At 44.3% G+C, this 18150-nt stretch overlaps 1 long non-coding RNA gene across 2 annotated transcripts in view; it reads right to left on the minus strand.

The window, feature by feature from the left end:
* Positions 1–4943: 4943 nt before the first annotated feature.
* LOC124031641 overlaps positions 4944–18150 on the minus strand; it is a 31518-nt gene continuing 18311 nt past the window's right edge. For both annotated transcript variants that reach the window (XR_006838148.1, XR_006838149.1), the window contains exon 5: positions 4944–5436. This is a non-coding gene — a long non-coding RNA (uncharacterized LOC124031641). The remainder of the gene's footprint in view (positions 5437–18150) is intronic.

The following is an 18150-nucleotide window of genomic DNA, read 5'->3' on the forward strand; positions in this document are numbered from 1 at the left end:
ACAGTGAGAAAAACAGGACAAAGATTTCTGCTGCCGGGGCACTTATTATGTACAGTATCCCTTCACATCGCAGGGAGGCGGGCAGTGGGAAGGAGGTGGGGGGGGGGATCTCGTGAGAGAGGAGGTGAAAACGGTTTGCAAGAATTGTTGGTTGCAGCCGGAGGTTGAATGTGAAAATCTGTTTATCTAGATTGTGTGTGGGGATGTGGATTTCACACACACACACACACACACACACACACACACACACACACACACACACACACACACACACACACACACACACACACACACACACACACACACACACACACACACACACACACACACACACACACACACACACACACACACACACACACACACACACACGCCTCTCTCTGTCAGTTATGTGAGATGTGCCTGGTGTACTTCAGCACCTCTGTTGGGCCTGTCAGACAGCTAATTGATGAGCTGAACACTTCCTTACTCTCCCCAGTGTGTGATGGATACACATACCCCAGTGGCGGTCGGTGCCGTTTAAGATGAGGGAGGACCATTTTTTTAATGAGCATGGCCTTATTTCTATTACAGCATATAGGATGACTGTCATTCATATTCCATTTACCCAGTTCAATTTAACATCAATAGGTTGCTACAACCTTGGCTATGAATGAAAGTTAACAACGTAGGTGGCACAGGTCGAGAGGAAACAGTTGCAAATGAGAGTTTCTATTGGCAGAAACGTTTTCAACAGAATCAGCAGAATGATTAGACCCGTGATCACACGCAAACATACACGACATGAGCAAAAGTATAGTACCAGTCAAAGTTTGGACACACATAATCAAGTTAGCCCTATTTGGTAAAAGACCAAGTCCATATTATGGCAAGAACAGCTCAAATAAGAAAAAAGAAATGAATGTCCATCATTACTTTAAGACATGAAGGTCAGTCAATCCGGAACACTTCAAGAACTTTGAAAGTTTCTCCAAGTGCAATCGCAAAAATATCAAGTGCTATGATGAAACTGGCTCTCATGAGGACCTCCACAGGAAAGGACGACCCAGAGTTACCTCTGCTGCAAAGGATAAATTCATTAGAGTTACCAACCTCAGAAAATGCAGCCCAAATAAATGCTTCACAGAGTTCAAGTAATAGACATCTCAACATGAACTGTTCAGAGAAGACTGCATGAATCAGGCCTTCATGGTTGAATTGCTGCAAAGAAACCCCTACTAAAGGACACCAATAATAAGAAGAGACTTGCTTGGGCCAAGAAACATGAGCAATGAGCATTAGACTGTTGGAAATCTGTTTGAGATTTTTGGTCCTAACCGCAGTGTCTTTGTGAGGCACAGAGTAGGCGAACGGATGATCTTCGCACGTGTGGTTCCCACGGTGAAGCATGGAGAAGGAGGTGTGATGATGTGGGTGTGCTTTGCTGGTGACACTGTCAGTGATTTATTTAGAATTCAAGGCACACTTAACCAGCATGGCTACCACAGCATTCTGCAGCAATACACCATCCCATCTGGTTTGCTCTGAGTGGGACTATCATTTGTTTTTCAACAGGGCAATGACCCAACACACCTCCAGGCTGTGTACGGGCTATTTTTACAAAGAAGGAGAGTGATGGAGTGCTGCATCAGATGACCTGGCCTTCACAATCACCTGACCTCAATCTAACTGAGGTGGTTTGGGATGAGTTGGATCGCAGAGTGAAGGAAAGCAACCAACAAGTGCTCATCATATGTGTGAACTCTTTCAAGATGGTTGTAAAAGTATTCCAGGTGAAGCTGACAGAGATAATGCCAAGAGTGTGCAAAGCTGTCATCAAGACAAAGGGTGACCTTTGAAGAATATAAAATCAAAAATATATTTTGATTTGTTTAACACATTTTTGGTTACTACATGATTCCACGTGTTATTTCAGAGTTGTGATGTCTTCACTATCATTCTACAATGTAGAAAATAGGTTTATTTTTTATTTTTTTATTGAATGAATAGGTGTGTCCAAACTTTTGAATGGTTCTATATGTGGACACCTGCTCGAACATCTCATTCCAAAATCATGGCCATTAATATGGAGTTGCCCTCCCCCCTGCTGCTATAACAGTCTCCAGAAGAGGCTTTCCACTAGATGATGGAACATCACTGGGGGTACTTGCTTCCATTCAGCCACAAGAGCATTAGTGAGCTCAGTCAGCATTCCAATTAATCCCAAAGGTGTGTGATGGGATTGAGGTCAGGGCTCTGTGCAGGCCAGTCAAGTTCTTCCACACCGGTCTCGACAAACCATTTCTGTATGGACCTCGCTTTGTCCACAGGGGCATCGTCATGCTGAAACAGGAAAGGGCCTTTCTCAAACTTTTGCCACAAAGAAGAACAGAATCATGTAGAATGTCATTGTATGCTGTAGCATTAAGATTTCCCTTCACTTGAACTAAGGGGTGTAGCCCGAACCATGAAAAACAGCACCGGACCATTATTCCAATGCATTATGCATTGGGGCAGGAAGCGTTTTCCTGACATCCGCCAAACCTAGATTGCCAGATTGAGAAGCATGGTTCAGCACTCAAGAGAATGCATTTCCACTGCTCCAGAGTCCAATGGCGGCAAGCTTTACCCCACTCCAGCCGATGCTTGGCATTGCACATGATGAACTTAGGCTTGTGTGTGGCTGCTAGCCATGGAAACCCATTTCATGAAGCTCCCGACGAACAGTTCTTAAGCTGAAGTTGCTTCCAGAGGCAGTTTGGAACTCGGTGATGAGTGTTGCAACTGAGGTCAGACGATTGTTATGCGGTGCGCGCTTCAGCACTCAACGGTCCTGTTCTGTGAGCTTGTGTGGCCTACCAATTCGCAGCTGAGTTGTTGTTGCCCCTAGATGTTTCTAATTCACAATAACATTATTTACAGTTGATCGGGGTAGATGTAACAGGGCTGAAATTTTACAAACTGACTTGTTGGAAAGGTGCCATCCTATGACAGAGCCACTTTGAAAGGCAATGTATGGCTGTGGAGATTGCCTGGCTGTTTGCTTGATTTTATACACCTGTCAGCAACGGGTGTGGCTGAAATAGCCAAATCCACTCATTTGAAGGTGTGTCCACATACTTTTGTATAGCCATTGGACATTTTTGAAGAAATTAATTTCTTCAACACTGTTCAACTATTTTCTTTCTCTCTCTTAATCAACTACTCACGTTATGCTCTGTAGTGCTAGCTAGCTGTAGCTTATGCTTTCAGTACAAGATTAATTTATTGATCTTTTGATTGGGTGGACAACATGTCAGTTCATTCTGCAAGAGCTCTGATAGGTTGGAGTATGTCCCAAAGGTACCCTACAGTATGTCCCAAAGGTACCCTACAAAGTGCTGTTGAGGCTCCTTGACCTTCATTGCAAAATATTGTGTTTTAATCAATTAATTGGTGACGTGAATATAGTTAGTATTGTTTTATCTAAAAAGGAAATGTTTAGTCTTTCACTATTTGTATTAAATTCTCTGGGGAGAATGGTCCTCCCCTTCCTCTTCTGGGGAGCCTCCACTTACACACACACACGCACACACCCACAAGCACACACACCCACAAGCTGACCCCCCCCCCACCCCCACACACACACACACTCTTGAGTGAGTTTTATGACAGATGTTGCCCGTTTTATCTAGCTAGCTGGGTGACTGTTTGGATTCGAATAATGCCACAACATCGGATGAAGCAGCAGAAGTGAGAGGACTGAAAGAGGAGATGGCTAGTGAAGAATGCTAGACTACTCTAACCACTAGCATTGTGTGGTGAGATACTATCAGTGCTTTTGTGGCAGCATAAACAGCATCACTCAAGTGGGTGCTATACAGTGACAGTGGAGAGTAGAGGCGACTGGCTAGCCAGCTAATCATTTTAAAGACTGAAGCCAAGGACGACGTGAGGGGACAGCGAGGTGCATTGCTGAGGCTACCTGGGCCCGGTTTCCCGAAAGTATCTTAAGACTAAGTTCATTGTTAGAACCTTTGTAGGAGCGTTGTTAAATCTCCTAACTGTTTCCCCAAACAATCGTCATTAACGTTGAACTTGAAAACGCTCACAATCTATGCCTGCCTTAGACCACTCATAGAACAACTCAGTTCATCAAACATGTCTACACAAGCACATATATTTCTACCCTCCTACTAGGAGGAGTCACCTCCTTGCACATCTAGATAGCCAACACATCGCTGTTCCTAGTCAGGAACTTAATTGGTTCCTCTCCCTGGTGTAGTCATGGCCCCGCCCCCTACTAGAACCTTTGTGGGCATGTAGGTATACAGCCTGATAAACTCTAAGCAGAAGAGATGTCGCACTGCATGAGGCAGTCATTCCAGATACTGACTGGTTTTCTGATCCACTCCCCTAACTTCTTTTTTAAGGTACCTGTGACCTACAGATGCATGTCTGTTTTCCCAGTAATGTGAAATCCATAGATTAGGGCCTAATTAATATATTTAAATTCACTGATATCCTTATATGAACTGTAACTCAGTAAAATGTTTGAAATTGTTGCATTTTTCTTTTTGTTCAGTAATGTTCTGAGAATGTGAAGAAACATCATTCTTCTGTGGGAATTTCAGTACTTTTCTACAGGTTTCCTCATGGTTCTTTTTACAATAAAGTTCTCAAATTGTTCGGAGAACGTAAAAAAAGTTTAAAAACCACAATAAACGTTTAATAACATCCAGAGAACATTCTAAGAATATATAAAACATATACATTCCGTTCTCGGCATCAACACAATTCTCCCATCCTCTCTCTTTAGGTCTGTTCAGGTATGTTGGCCATGCCCACTAATTGGACTCACCTGATCATAATGAGTGTTTGTTTCCTTTGAAATGATGTCTATTTGAATAGACTAAAATGAACAGCCTTGTATACGTAGAAGATAGCACACTTGTAACTGAGACGCTGGGAGTCGAGAAGCATGTGCAGCTGGTGAGTTTAATAATACAATGAACATGGAACGATACAGAACAAGAGTAGTGTCTGGACATGAAACACATAACCAATACTGATTGGGCAATGAAACTAAGGGAGTGACAGATATAGGGGAGGTAAGTACAGGTATGTCTCATGATATAGGTGAAGTGAGTACAGGTATGTCTCATGATGGGGCACAGGTGCACGTAACAATAATTCCATGTGTGCGTAATGGTTGTCAGAAACCGGCGACATCGAGTGCCTGGGAGGGGGAGCTCCCAGGCACTCGATGATTTCCACCTTTGGAACCCAACCTTTGGAACCCAACATTGCTCCTCTGGACCATACCCCTCCCAGTCCACCAGGTAATGGAGCCGACCCCCACAATGTCGGGAGTTCAGTAGGCATCTGACGGCATAGGCAGGACCTCCCTAGATGTCCACGGGAGACGGAGGGGTGTCGTGGGGGCCAGCCTCAGCCAGAGGACCAGGAACAACCAGCCTGAGAAGGGAGACATGAAAGGAAGGTGAGATACAGTAGTCACTGGGGAGCTGTAATCTATACATCACCTCGTTGACCCTCCGGAGAACCTTGAATGGCCCGACAAACCGGGGGCTTAGCTTCTTGCAGGGTAAGCGGAGTGGGAGGTTCTTAGTGGAGAGCCAGATGCAATCCCCAGGATGGAACACCAGAGCCTGTGGACGGCGCGCTGGAGTCTCATGTGGGCATCGCTCCACACTTCTTCTGCACACCTGAACCACTCTTCCACTGCGGGAGCTTCGGTCTGGCCCAGGGTCCACAGAGCCAACACACTGAATATATCAATTTAAACTCCTCCATAGCCTTGGTTTCACTCACCGATAGAGGGTAGATGAGTCTGTGCGAGGGTGCAGAGCATGCAAGCAGGTCGACGGCACAGTCCCAGGGACAATTAGGAGGGAGAGAGGTGGTGCGTGTTTTGGAAAAAAACTTTGCACGTCCTGGTATATCTCCGGGATGTTGGGCTGAAGGGCAACCACAGGACTCTCAAGTGACGTGGAACCACAGGGGACGGGAAAGCAAGTCCTCCGGCATTCCGGTGCCCAGTCCGTGATTTTCATCCTCGACCATGATATACTGGGGTTATGGTGATGGAGCCGAAGGAAATGTATTTCCATTTTCCTGTGCTTTGAGTTTTAAAAGATTCACCCAAAATAAGCTAGCACTGATATTAAAAGTCTTATGGAAACATTCAGTGAACAATTTATTATGGAAGATATTCCAAAAACTCCAAATTACCTATAATTTCCATTCTCAGAGCATTAATAAAACTTCCCAGGAGCTGGTGTACTAACCAATGGTGGTGTGCCACATCATCGACTGTGTAATCAACTATAACAAATGTGGTTTGATACTTAAAATACCTATCCAGGTGTTGTAACATCTGTCAGGCATCAGGAACGTCGAAGAGTCTAACTATGTCTCCATGAACCGCCATCTTAACCAGACTTCTTTGGCTTCAAATGAGTTATTGAGTCTTCAAATAGGAATGAGTGATGCCACGTGATTAATGGATTTGTCCATTCATATAATCATTGGTCTTCAGCACTCATTGTAAGTTTGTCAAAGTCCCGAAATCAGGGTTAGCTATCCTGCTAAAGAGCATTTTGATGTTGGAATGCGCACGCATCACTCGAACATGACAATCGATGGTAAACAATGCCATCCTATCTGCTTCTCCCAGATCATCATCCCTTCAAGTTTCTGTCACAATTTATTGATTCATCATTGTTATTTTTTGTTTGTACTTCAGCTTTTAGCTGCCATGTGTACAAAATAGAATTAAACACAAACAGAGAAAGCAGAGCTTACACTCACTCACAGTCGGACACACACTAGACTGGCAGGGATAGACCGCTATTACGCCACCAGCGAACACACCACTTATGTTTTATTATGAGATAATTATTGTGCATTAGCGTGGGGTTGTGTAAACGCAGCCAGACAGCTCCACTTAGTAAGGCTTGAGTGCATTCATTACCTACTGTTAAATAAGACTGCTGCTGCAGCCACCCAGACATGATTATAGACGATATGTACATTCTGGAAAAGGTTTGAACATGTGTTTTGATAGAAGACACAAATGACAGGTTTACGGTCCAGACATTAACCTTTTTACGCGTGAGTTACAAATATCTCTAACCGTTTCCCCTGCATGAGTTTCTTCATGAGTGTGATGGCATAATGCTCTCACTGTTCCAAAATGTGATTGTTATGCAACAAGACAGTTTCTCGCGCTGCACTCAAACCAAGGCACGCTGTCTGCTAATTATCTATAGGCTGTTTCAGTTGGTCAATTTCAAATGATTTTCTAACAAATTTTACTTCCTATCAACAGTTCGAATTGAGGTATGTTCTGCCTCTTCATTAATTCACCTAAGAAGTTGCCCATTTCACTGTTGCGGACAATTTATGTTATCGTGTTGTTGTTTCTGCTGTAGCACACCATGTATATGTATGTATGGATGTATGTATGGATCATAATGTATTTACTGTTTTATTCACATTTTCAAGTACTGGTGACAAATCATGCATTCTGATTCTTGCATGTAATGGACTCCTATGATGTGTGTAAAATACTTTTTGAATGTTGTACTGATTATGATGCGCTAATGTGAAGCTATTTGCCGGTTTTGTGTGGCACCATGTATGTTTGTCATCCTACAATGCATTCTGGTTGTCACATAAGCGTCTGTCAGACCAAAGATGTTATAACAGGGTGTAGTTCACTCGACTAACTTATGGTGCATTCAAGACAACTGTGAACTCGGAAAAACACTAGGTAAAATCATGATGTCAATGATCTTCAGGTCAGAAAGTCGGAGCTCTAGAAAGAGGCCCGAGTTCCCGAGTTGGAATTCCGAGTTGGATGACCATTCAAAATCTTTCCCGGTCGGAGCTCGTTTTTTTCCGTGAGTTCCCAGTTGTCCTGATGGCACTGAAGTCGGATATTTCCCAGTTCCCAGTTGTTTTGAATGCGGCATCAGATTGTAACTTTGGTACCTCAGGGATGCCAGCTCAGACACCTGTTTCCAGGGGTTTTATTTAGTTTATGAACTTCTCTTGTGTTTGTCCCCCATTAATTGATAAATCCCCCCTCATAGTAATATTTCATGCATCATATTCCCCCACGATATCTTCCCCCATTTCTACCCCCCATGGACTTGAAAACCCCCAACAAATGTAATTAAACCACCATACAATGTTTTTATCCCTGTTACGCTTTCACACTACAGTTAGGCTAGGCAGTAGGCTTGTATTTGATGTGATGATCTGTGAGGTGATAACATTTATTTGCTTTGTGATTTGTCAAAAAACGGTGAACGACTTGTCAAGTCGTGCTACGGTTCTTGTATACACTAACAAGTACATTGACGATTTGTAATATGCTGAAAAGTGCTAAACTAAGTTCATATTTTTCAGGCAGTGAGCGCAGCCATCTTTGACTTTGTTTATTTGTGTCTTATAGTGAATGGCATTCTGGAATTAAGGTCAAATATAAACAATCATGGCTGCCATCATAAAGAATTTAGTAGCTGTTACATTGGCTGACATGCATTTATTTTCAAAACAACATTACATTAGTCTCTTGTGCTCACCAGAGAAGTGGTATATTGTAAACTAGTCTCGCTGTTAGGTCGCTAACTTATGTTGAGTTTTTTTGTCAGCGGAGCTTGTTATTTAGACTGGTTTATGGAATGAGTTTGGCTGTGGATGTTTTCCGTGTGACGCTTGGATGATGAATATATTTTCTCCAGCAGTACAAACAAATATTTATATGCTGTTCAGACAACAATGCTGTTAGATGCATTTGTTGCATCATACGTTCTGTTGCTACTATTGACATATGTATGCTGCAGGGAACACTCAATAATGATCACAGATACGTGATCGTACTTGTCAAAGGGTTAATTACTGCATATACACTGAACAAAAATATAAATGGACAAATGCAACAATTTAAAATATTTTACTGAGTTGCAGTTTATATAAGGAAATCAGCCAATTTAAATAAATTCATTAGGCCCTAATCTATGGATTCCACATGACTTGGAATAAAGATTTGCATCTGGTCACAGATACCTTAAAAAAAGTAGGGGCGTGGATAAGAAAACCATTCAGTATCTAGTGTGACCACCATTTGCCTCCTTCACATAGAGTTGATCAGGCTGTTGATTGTGGCCTGTGGAATGTTGTCTCACTCCTCTTCAATGGCTGTATGAAGTTGCTGGATACTTTGGCGGGAACTGGAACATGCTGTCGTACATGTCAATCCAGAGCATCCCACACATGCTCAATGGGTGACTTGTCTAGTGAGTATGCAGGCCATGGAAAAACTGGGACATTTTCAGCTTTCAGGAATTGTGTACAGATCACTGACATCGACATTGAGGGGTTATAAGATTGGTGGAATAATTTTGAATGTTGCATAAATACATAAAAATAAAGCCATGGACTTTAAGTTGGAAGCATTTGTTGAAGACCTCAAACGGGAGATGCTAGATAAATGTACAAAGGCGAAACTGCTCGTCATTTCAAAGTATTGTGACATTAAGGTGGCATCTGGCGATCCAAAAGCAATAGTCAAACAGTTGATCGGTACTGCTTGGTGGAGGAGGAAATCCATCCAGAGAGGGAGGATGATGAAGAGGGTCCTATGGGTAGTAGAGTACATCCCATAGATGTGGAACTAAGGGAGTTAGAACTAAAGGCAAAATGGGAAAAATAGAAATTAGAGCTCAGGCACAAGGAAAAGGAAAGAGAATGTGAGGAGAGATTGGAACAACAGAAAATACAGTTGGAGCACAGGAAAAGACGAGATGAGCCAAACAAAAAGAACATGAACATGCAGACAACAAGAACAGAAACGTGCGCATGCCAGTCAACTAAGAGAAACAGATCTGGAAACACTCCAAATCCAGTCAGGCCATTCTGTACCCTCAACAGAGTTTGATCTGCATCAAAACAGTTGGCTTGTACTGTCTTTTAACGAAAAATAATTGCATGTATATTTCACTCTGTTTGAGAGGATTGCCACATCCCTAAAATGAACTCAAGATATTTGGTCACTGCTCCTCCAAAATGTTCTTGTGGGAAAAGCTAAAAGTGTATGCCGCTTTATCTCTTGACCAGCGTTCAAATTACGATACTGTTAAAGCTGCTATCCTTCAGGCTTACGAGTTGGTCCCAGAGGCATACAGACAAGTTCCTTCAATTATAAAACACACAACCATAAAGCCATGTTGAGTTTGCAAGGGAACAAGCATGTCTTTTGATTGGTGGCTTGGTTCTCAAGAGGTCAAGGACTTTGAGGATTTGAAGATACTCATACTTCTCGAGCAGTTCAAGAATTACCTACACGAAAGGGTTGTGACCCACACAAGGATCTCACTCTTGAGAAAGCTGCAGTTCTTGCAGATGAGTTTGCTTGTGAAGGTAGTTTTATGTTTTGAACACAAAGCACCCAGTAGTTATCCCTACAGAAAAAGCAATCCAGAGCAGTCATCTTCTACTGCGAGGTTTCCGTCCTTTTCCACAGTGCCCAAAGATCAAGATCATCAGAAAGTGGATTTTTTTCCCTTTCCAGCATTACTGCCATGAGAAAGGATCATACAGTGCATTCGGAAAGCATTCAGACCCTCTTTTTCCAAAATTGTTACGTTACAGTCTTTTTTCAGCCTAGATTGATTAAAAATATATTTCAGATCAGAAGAAGTTAAGCAAGATACAGTCATACGTCTTGTTGACCCCAAGATGGCCTGCCATACCACCCTCGTGAGCCAATCTCAGTATCTCTTGTCGAAGCATAATTGGAATGACAACTTGAGATACACTGGGCCAATCACCTCGCCCAGAAGTGGTGTGAGAACACCATTTCCTCATTAGAACACCATCTCTATCAAAGTAACCCACACAAACTTCATCAAACTACTCCTCTCCTCTTTCAGAGGTACTACAAACTAGCTCACCTTTGCGATTTCCACAGGTACACATTCAATTGACTCAAATTATGTCAATTAGCCTATGTCAATCAGAAGATTCTAAAGCCATGACATAATTTTCTGGAATTTTCCAAGCGGTTTAAAGGCACAGTCTTAGTATATGTAAGTTTCTGGCCCACTGGAATTGTGATACTGTGAATTATTTTTGAAATAATCTGTCTGTTAACAATTGTTGGAAAAGTTACTTGTGTCATGCACAAAGTAGATGTCCTAACTGACTTGCCAAAACTATAGTTTGTTAAGAGTCAAACAGATCCCTGTTAATCCCCCTTTAGGATTAATGCGCTGGACAGACAACCTCTCGGAAACTGGTCTTGTGACTTGCATGACCGAAAGTATCACCTCCTTCACTCTGAGGTCATTCAGTTAATGGTGTTGTTTTTCGCCTAAAGAACCCCTCATCCTCAGTCACCCCTGGCTAAGCTTTATGACCCAGCCAACTCCTGGTGACAAGGGGAACTGCTGTCATGGGCTCCAGTCTGTTTTAAGAACTGCTTCAATCCACCCTGTCGAGCCACCTCTATGGAAGGATCTGAGTCTGCCATTCCAACCTACATCCCGCCTGTATATGCCCAGTTCCAGAGTGTCTCCAGGAGGACTGAGCGATTGACCTGCTTTCTGGGGCATCGCCCCCTAAGGGTCGGATCTACCTCTTGTCCATTCCAGAGAAGGAGGCTATGGACACCTATATAGAAGAGGACCTCAACATGGGATTCATCCGTCCATCCACGTCTTCGGCTGCATCCAGTTTCTTTTTTTGTGAAACAAAATGATGGTAGTCTCCTTCCCTGTATAGATTACCGACCCCTCAATGACCTTACCATCAAGAATCGCTTCCCTCTTCTTCTGGTTCCGGCCGCACTAGAACAAGTTGGACAGGCTACCATCTACTCCAAACTGGACCTACGTTGTGCTTACAACCTGGTCTGTATCCGAAGTGGGGATGAGTGGAAGATGGAATGGACCGACACCGCCCTTACTGCATTTGAGACCATGAAACACGTCTTCACCTCTGCGCCCATCCTGAGGCAGCCAGGTCCTACCCTTCCTTTTGTTCTGGGGTGTGACGACCCTCCCACTCTGTCTGCCGTATTCTGTCTTTGTTCTTGTTTCCTTATTAGGATGCCGATGGGCGGAGTTGAGAGGGTCGTCAGCTACATGGGAAACACCTGGGCCAGGTGTCTCCCAGGATAAATAGACCTCTTCCACATTCATGGAAGAGACTTTCTCCATGCAGACACCTTTTGTAGATTGTGTTGTGGTTCTTGGTGGCCTTTTGTTTGTTTGCTTTGGCACCTTTCATCACCCTGCATTATCACATTCATGCATGCAAAACACTCACACTACTGATTACTGATTACACACACCATTGGATATTTTCCTTAGTTGCTTTAGTTAATAAATATATATTTTGCTACTCCTTATCTCCACGTTGTCTCCCTTTGTTACGGGCTTTGAGCCGGTTTGTGACAAGTGAGGGCTCATCCGGGATCTTTGAACTATTGGTTTGGGAGACCGTGGAGGTACGAGTTTGGTTTGAATATGTTGTTTGAGTGTGATCGGCCCAGTATTGGTTGCCTTTGATGTTTGGTTTGTGTGCTGCGTTGGAGAGAGTATAATGGTTAGTTTCCCGGCCTTGCCTAGCCTGGAAACTCTTGTTCTACTTTCTGTTGGGAAGTCAGTCTGAGGAGGTGAGTAAATCGTCTGTGTACCTCGGTAGGAGATTTGTGTAGGGTAGTGGAACTTGCTACCCGGAGCTATAGCCTTTTTCCCCTGATAGGCTTAGCGACGTGTTTCAATTTTGGACATGTTGGGCATGGTTAAATGTTTGTTATTTTTGTGTGGTGTCTGTGGACTGAGCAGTTGTCTCGGGGGCACGTCCTTGGCTTGGTGGAATTTGCCAGCATGCTGGGGAGTTCTATTTCCTTGCCAGCGGGCTACAGTGCGTAAATACCCACCGCAAATCTGCACGAAGACTAGGGTTGAGTTATTGTAGGTTTTGGGGAAGCTCCGTATCATCTCTTCTGTGGTGCTCAGGGTGATTGTCATTTCTCTGGTTGTGGTCTGATGTGCTCAGCAGAGGGGTTGAGCAAGATTACTTACTTATGACTATGGTGTCTCATGTATACAAGTTCATTCGCTTTCCATCAGAGGACCTGTTAGAATTATGTACTTAAGAACAGCTGTTGAAGATCGCTGAACACTACAAGCTTAAATGATTGAAATTAGTGAAATTCTGTTTCGTTGGAAGTGACTATGAATCGTTGGGAGTTGTAAAAATTAAGAAGGACCCTGATGTTCTTTTCGTTGGAGTTTGTAGCTGTTGGTCTTTTGTGCCATGTTCCTGAATGTTTACATGACTGACCATTGTTTCGGGTTTCGGGTTGTCATGTTCTATCTTTCCTGTCTGTTCCCTCCTGGTCTTGTGTTCTTCTTTCCTCTTAAATATTGCTTCCTATGCGCAAAGGTTGCTGAGGTCTGAGGAGGAGGAGGTTGGTTGGGGCAGGTGGAGGTGTGAACACATAACCCCTCACCAATTTGGGACGCAGCGGCCTGTGTCAATTTGGGACGCAGAGGCCTGTGTCAATTTGGGACGCAGAGGCCTGTGTCAATTTGGGACGCAGAGGCCTGTGTCAATTTGGGACGCGGGAGGCTGGTATGTTGTTCCGGGGTCCTTGTTGGTCCCCGGTTTTATGGGGGGGAATGTGACGACCCTCCCACTCTGTCTGCCGTATTCTGTCTTTGTTCTTGTTTCCTTATTAGGATGCCGGTGGGCGGAGTTGAGAGGGTCGTCAGCTACATGGGAAACACCTGGGCCAGGTGTCTCCCAGGATAAATAGACTCTCTCCATGCAGACACCCGTTGTAGATTGTGTTGTGGTTCTTGGTGGCCTTTTGTTTGTTTGCTTTGGCACCTTTCATCACCCTGCATTATCACATTCATGCATGCAAAACACTCACTTACACTACTGATTACTGATTACACACACCATTGGATATTTTCCTTAGTTGCTTTAGTTAATAAATATATATTTTGCTACTCCTTATCTCCACGTTGTCTCCCTTTGTTACAGGCTTTGAGCCGGTTCGTGACAGGGGGTTGATGCAGCCAAGGTCAGCATAGGAGCAGTTCTCTCTCAGCAGTTAGGGACACCTCCCAAATTACACCCATGTGGCTTCTTTTCCAAGAAACTGTCACCCGCTGGGAGGAACTATGATGTTGGGAACCGAGAGCTCCTCGCCATTAAGCTGGCTACCGAAGAGTGGCGCCACTGGTTGGAGGGAGCTCATCACCCATTCCTTGGCCTACCGACCACCGCAATTTGGAGTAGTTAAGAAGTGCTAAGAGGCTCAACCACAGACAGGCTCGCTGGGCACTCTTCTTTGCCCGATTCAACTTCACTGTCACCTATCTGCCTGACAAGGAATTATGTGAAGGCTGATTCCTTATCCCGTCTATTTGACTCCACTTCCTCTAACCCAGCTCCCGAGCCCATCCTGCCTCCATCTTGTGTCGTGGGACCCATACAGTGGGAAATCCAATCAGCCGTCCAAGAGGCCCTACGCCACGACCCAGCACCTCCCGGCACCCCTACATTCAAGACCTACGCTCCGACGTCTGTCAGACCCCAACTAATGCAGTGGTGCCATACCTCGCTGAGCTCTGGCCATCCCGGGATCACCTGGACCACGGAGCTACTGAAACGCAAGTTCTGGTGGTCATCCCTAACAGCAGACGTCCGAAATTACATTCTTTCTAGTTCCGTCTATGCATGGGCAAAGAGCCCTCGCCAACTACTGGTAAGCTCAAGCTTTTACCTACACCATAAAGACCATGGTCCCACATCGCCATGGATTTTCTCACTGATCTGCCAGACTCTTCGGGCTTCACTACTATTTTAGTGGTAGTGGACCGTTTCTCCAAGATGTGTCAACTCATCCCCGTTCCGCATCTACCTAATGCCATGGAAATGGCCGAGTGCATGTTCCAACAGGTGTTTCGTCTGTATGGGATCCTGGAAGACATCATTTCAGATCGGGGACCCCAGTTCGTCTCCAGGGTGTGGCGAGCCTTCTGCGACCGACTGGGGTCTCCATCAGCCTATCCTCCGGATACCATCCCCAAACCAATGGTCACACGGAACGGCCGAAACAGGAAATAGGGACGTACCTTTGCCAACACTGCACCCACCTACCACACAAGTGGAGACGCTATCTAGCCTGACCCGAATACACACAGAACTCCCTGGTGCTTTCCTTCCCATCTCACTCCTTTTTAGTGTGTCCTCGGATACCACCCCCGTGTTCCCATGGGAGAGTGCAGTTCCCCGTTCATTGGTCCCTTCAAAGTAACACACCGCATCAATCCTGTCACCTATCGTCTCCATTTTCCCCACCATTACCGGATCTCCTTATCCTTCCATGTGTTCTTTCTCAAGCCTGTGGGGTACAGCCCTCTCCATCCTCCAGTGGCACACCCTCTCCGTTTGACATCGGCAGTGCACCGGCTTATTCCATCCAAGCAGTCCTTGACTCCAAGCATCTTGGTGGTTGCATCCACTTCCTTGTGGATTGGGAGGGGTACGGACCCGAAGAACGGTCCTGGGTCCCCGCCCAGGACATCCTCAACCCAGCAATGATTCTGAGTTTCCACCGTAACCGTCCTGACCAAGGCCCCCTGTTCAGCTTCCTAGGCTGTCAAGAGCCACGCGTGGAGGGGGGGTACTGTATCGTCTGCTTCCAACTAACACTCTCAAACACGTAGATCCCCTGAATGTAGCTCACTGTCTAGATCCCAATCACCTGAATTCTGATCACCTGTTCACACACCTGTATGTCATTATCACACACTATTTAGTTCAGTTCTTTGCACCCCATCATTGTGAGGTGTTGTATGTTTTGTGACACACTTCTATTCGGAGCTCTGTTTTTCCTGTAATTTAATCCTCCCGTGTTTGATAGTTTTTGCCTGCCTCACTAACAACTCCTTTTGCCTGCCTGTACTTTAGCCTATCGGATTTCCTGTTATCAACCTATTGCCTGATCCCCCGGACAACGTTACTAGCCTTTTCCCTGCCTGTACTGGACCCCTGTGTATGACCTTCTGCTTGCCCCTGGACCCAGCTACCTGCCTCCTCCTGTGGTCCTTCACAATAAACACCTGCTGCACTCTGCGCTTGAAACCAGCTCTATGTCTCCCATCGTGTTCATTACAGTTACGTTTTTTTTAAATTAAAACACTCACTCCCTGAACTTGCTTACGGACTCTCAGCTCACATGTTACAGAATAACGCCTCACCTAAGGGAAGCATCAGGGAGTGTTTTTTGTTTTCGTTGTGAATGTCGTCAGGTCCGGGAGCCGCTACAGGCTCGCCTGCCTCAGCCGGCCCGACAGTTTTACCGCACCCCCAGCTGGAGACAGGTTCCTGCGCATCAGCAGGGGTGACCGGTCCGCTCCTGATCCCCGGATCATCCCTTTGGTTGGCATCCTGCGGCTGGTGCCGTAGGCGCCGGGGAGGGGTTACCAAACGTGACACTTGGTATTCAGGCCAAAGAGTCTTTAGGTGACTTTTGGCACATCCCGAATGGGCTGTCATTTGGGTTTTACTGAGGAGTTGCTTCCATCTGGCCACTCTACCATAAAGGCCTGATTGGTGGAGGTCTGCAGAGATTGTCCTTCTGGAAGATTCTCCCATCTCCACAGAGGAACTCTGCTCACTCTTTTTAAAACTTGAGACATCTGTGGGGCATTGTGTTGTGTGCAACAAAACAAATCAGCTCATGAAACATGGGACCAACATTTTACATTTTGCGTTTATATTTTTGTTCAGTGTATAATATGAAGGCCACAGCCTTCTCTGTCTGTTGCAACGGATTTTGCCAGAAATAGGACACAGCCTTCACATTGCATTAGGGCAAAAATATAAGTGTTTTGTGGGATGTAACCTCTATACTGTCATATAGCCAGAGTTGCTAAAAAATATATCTTTACCTCCCAATAGCCAATGTTTCACATTAAATCGCTATTGACACCCTGTCTGTGTCTTGCTTGTTTGCTATGTACATATAGCTTGCCTAAATTCTGCATGAAATCCTGAAAACAACATGAAATTGCTAGACTGCCTGTTGTGCCGTGCGTGCTTATCTTTGCAATAGATTACGGTTACAGTAGACAAATACGTTTCTTCGAACTGTCTTTCATGCAAGTGGTAGCAGAATCACTGAGTGAGTGAGCAGCAACTGAAAGGACTCGGTCTGGATGGACAAGAGGTAGTGGATCCTTATCATGCTCTGAAATCTCTTTCATTAGCTACAGAGAAAAAAAAATCCAGAACCGCAGAAACTCAGAAAAAGAAAAGCATTTGAAAATAAAACTAAAGATCAAAACTCATTCTGGGAATTATACCCCTCTCAGATAAACAGAAACTAGCGGATTTAGAAATAACAACTAAGCTTAAGCAGAATCCTCTAGACTTCCCCATCACAACAAATGAAATAAAAGATCAACTGAAAATGTAAAAATTAAAGACAGACTGAGCATCCCTAAGCTGGTGGACTGCTTAAATTATTTAAATGAATAATGGAAACTTGATGCTTCCCTGGACTCTGGAACGAAGGTCTAATTAACACCCACCTACAAAAAAGGAGCCAAATTCAACACTAATAAATAGTCTCTTCTTAACTGAATGCATTCAACTGAAAAGACCCCAATACTACAGTATGGTTGCAAAGTATAGGGCTGGGCGATATGGCCAAAACATCAGATCACAATATTTAAAAAAAATAATAATGGTATGACGGTAATTGACAGTATTTTATGTTTTTGAATGAATAAAATATCTAAATTCTAGTAGTTTATGACTCTAGGAAGACAACACAAATAAGGGATTTCAAATGGGGCTTTCTTCATTCTGATTGTGTTATGCAGTTCAATCCATTTTCTAGCAAGTTTATTTTCTAAGAACAGTTTGAATTGAGGTGTGTTACGCCTCATTCATTCACATAAAAAGTAGTCATTTTTACTTTTGCGGACCAATTAACTTTTTAGACATTTCTGACCCGGACAAAATTCCCCAAACACTTCCCATTTTTTTGTGCAGTTCTGCAGACATTTGCTCATCTCCTGTCCTGCACACACGTGTTCACATTTCCCGTATGTTGCCTGCATCGCAGTC

The sequence above is a fragment of the Oncorhynchus gorbuscha genome, linkage group LG03 (genome assembly GCF_021184085.1).
Source record: "Oncorhynchus gorbuscha isolate QuinsamMale2020 ecotype Even-year linkage group LG03, OgorEven_v1.0, whole genome shotgun sequence".
NCBI lineage: Eukaryota > Metazoa > Chordata > Actinopteri > Salmoniformes > Salmonidae > Oncorhynchus > Oncorhynchus gorbuscha.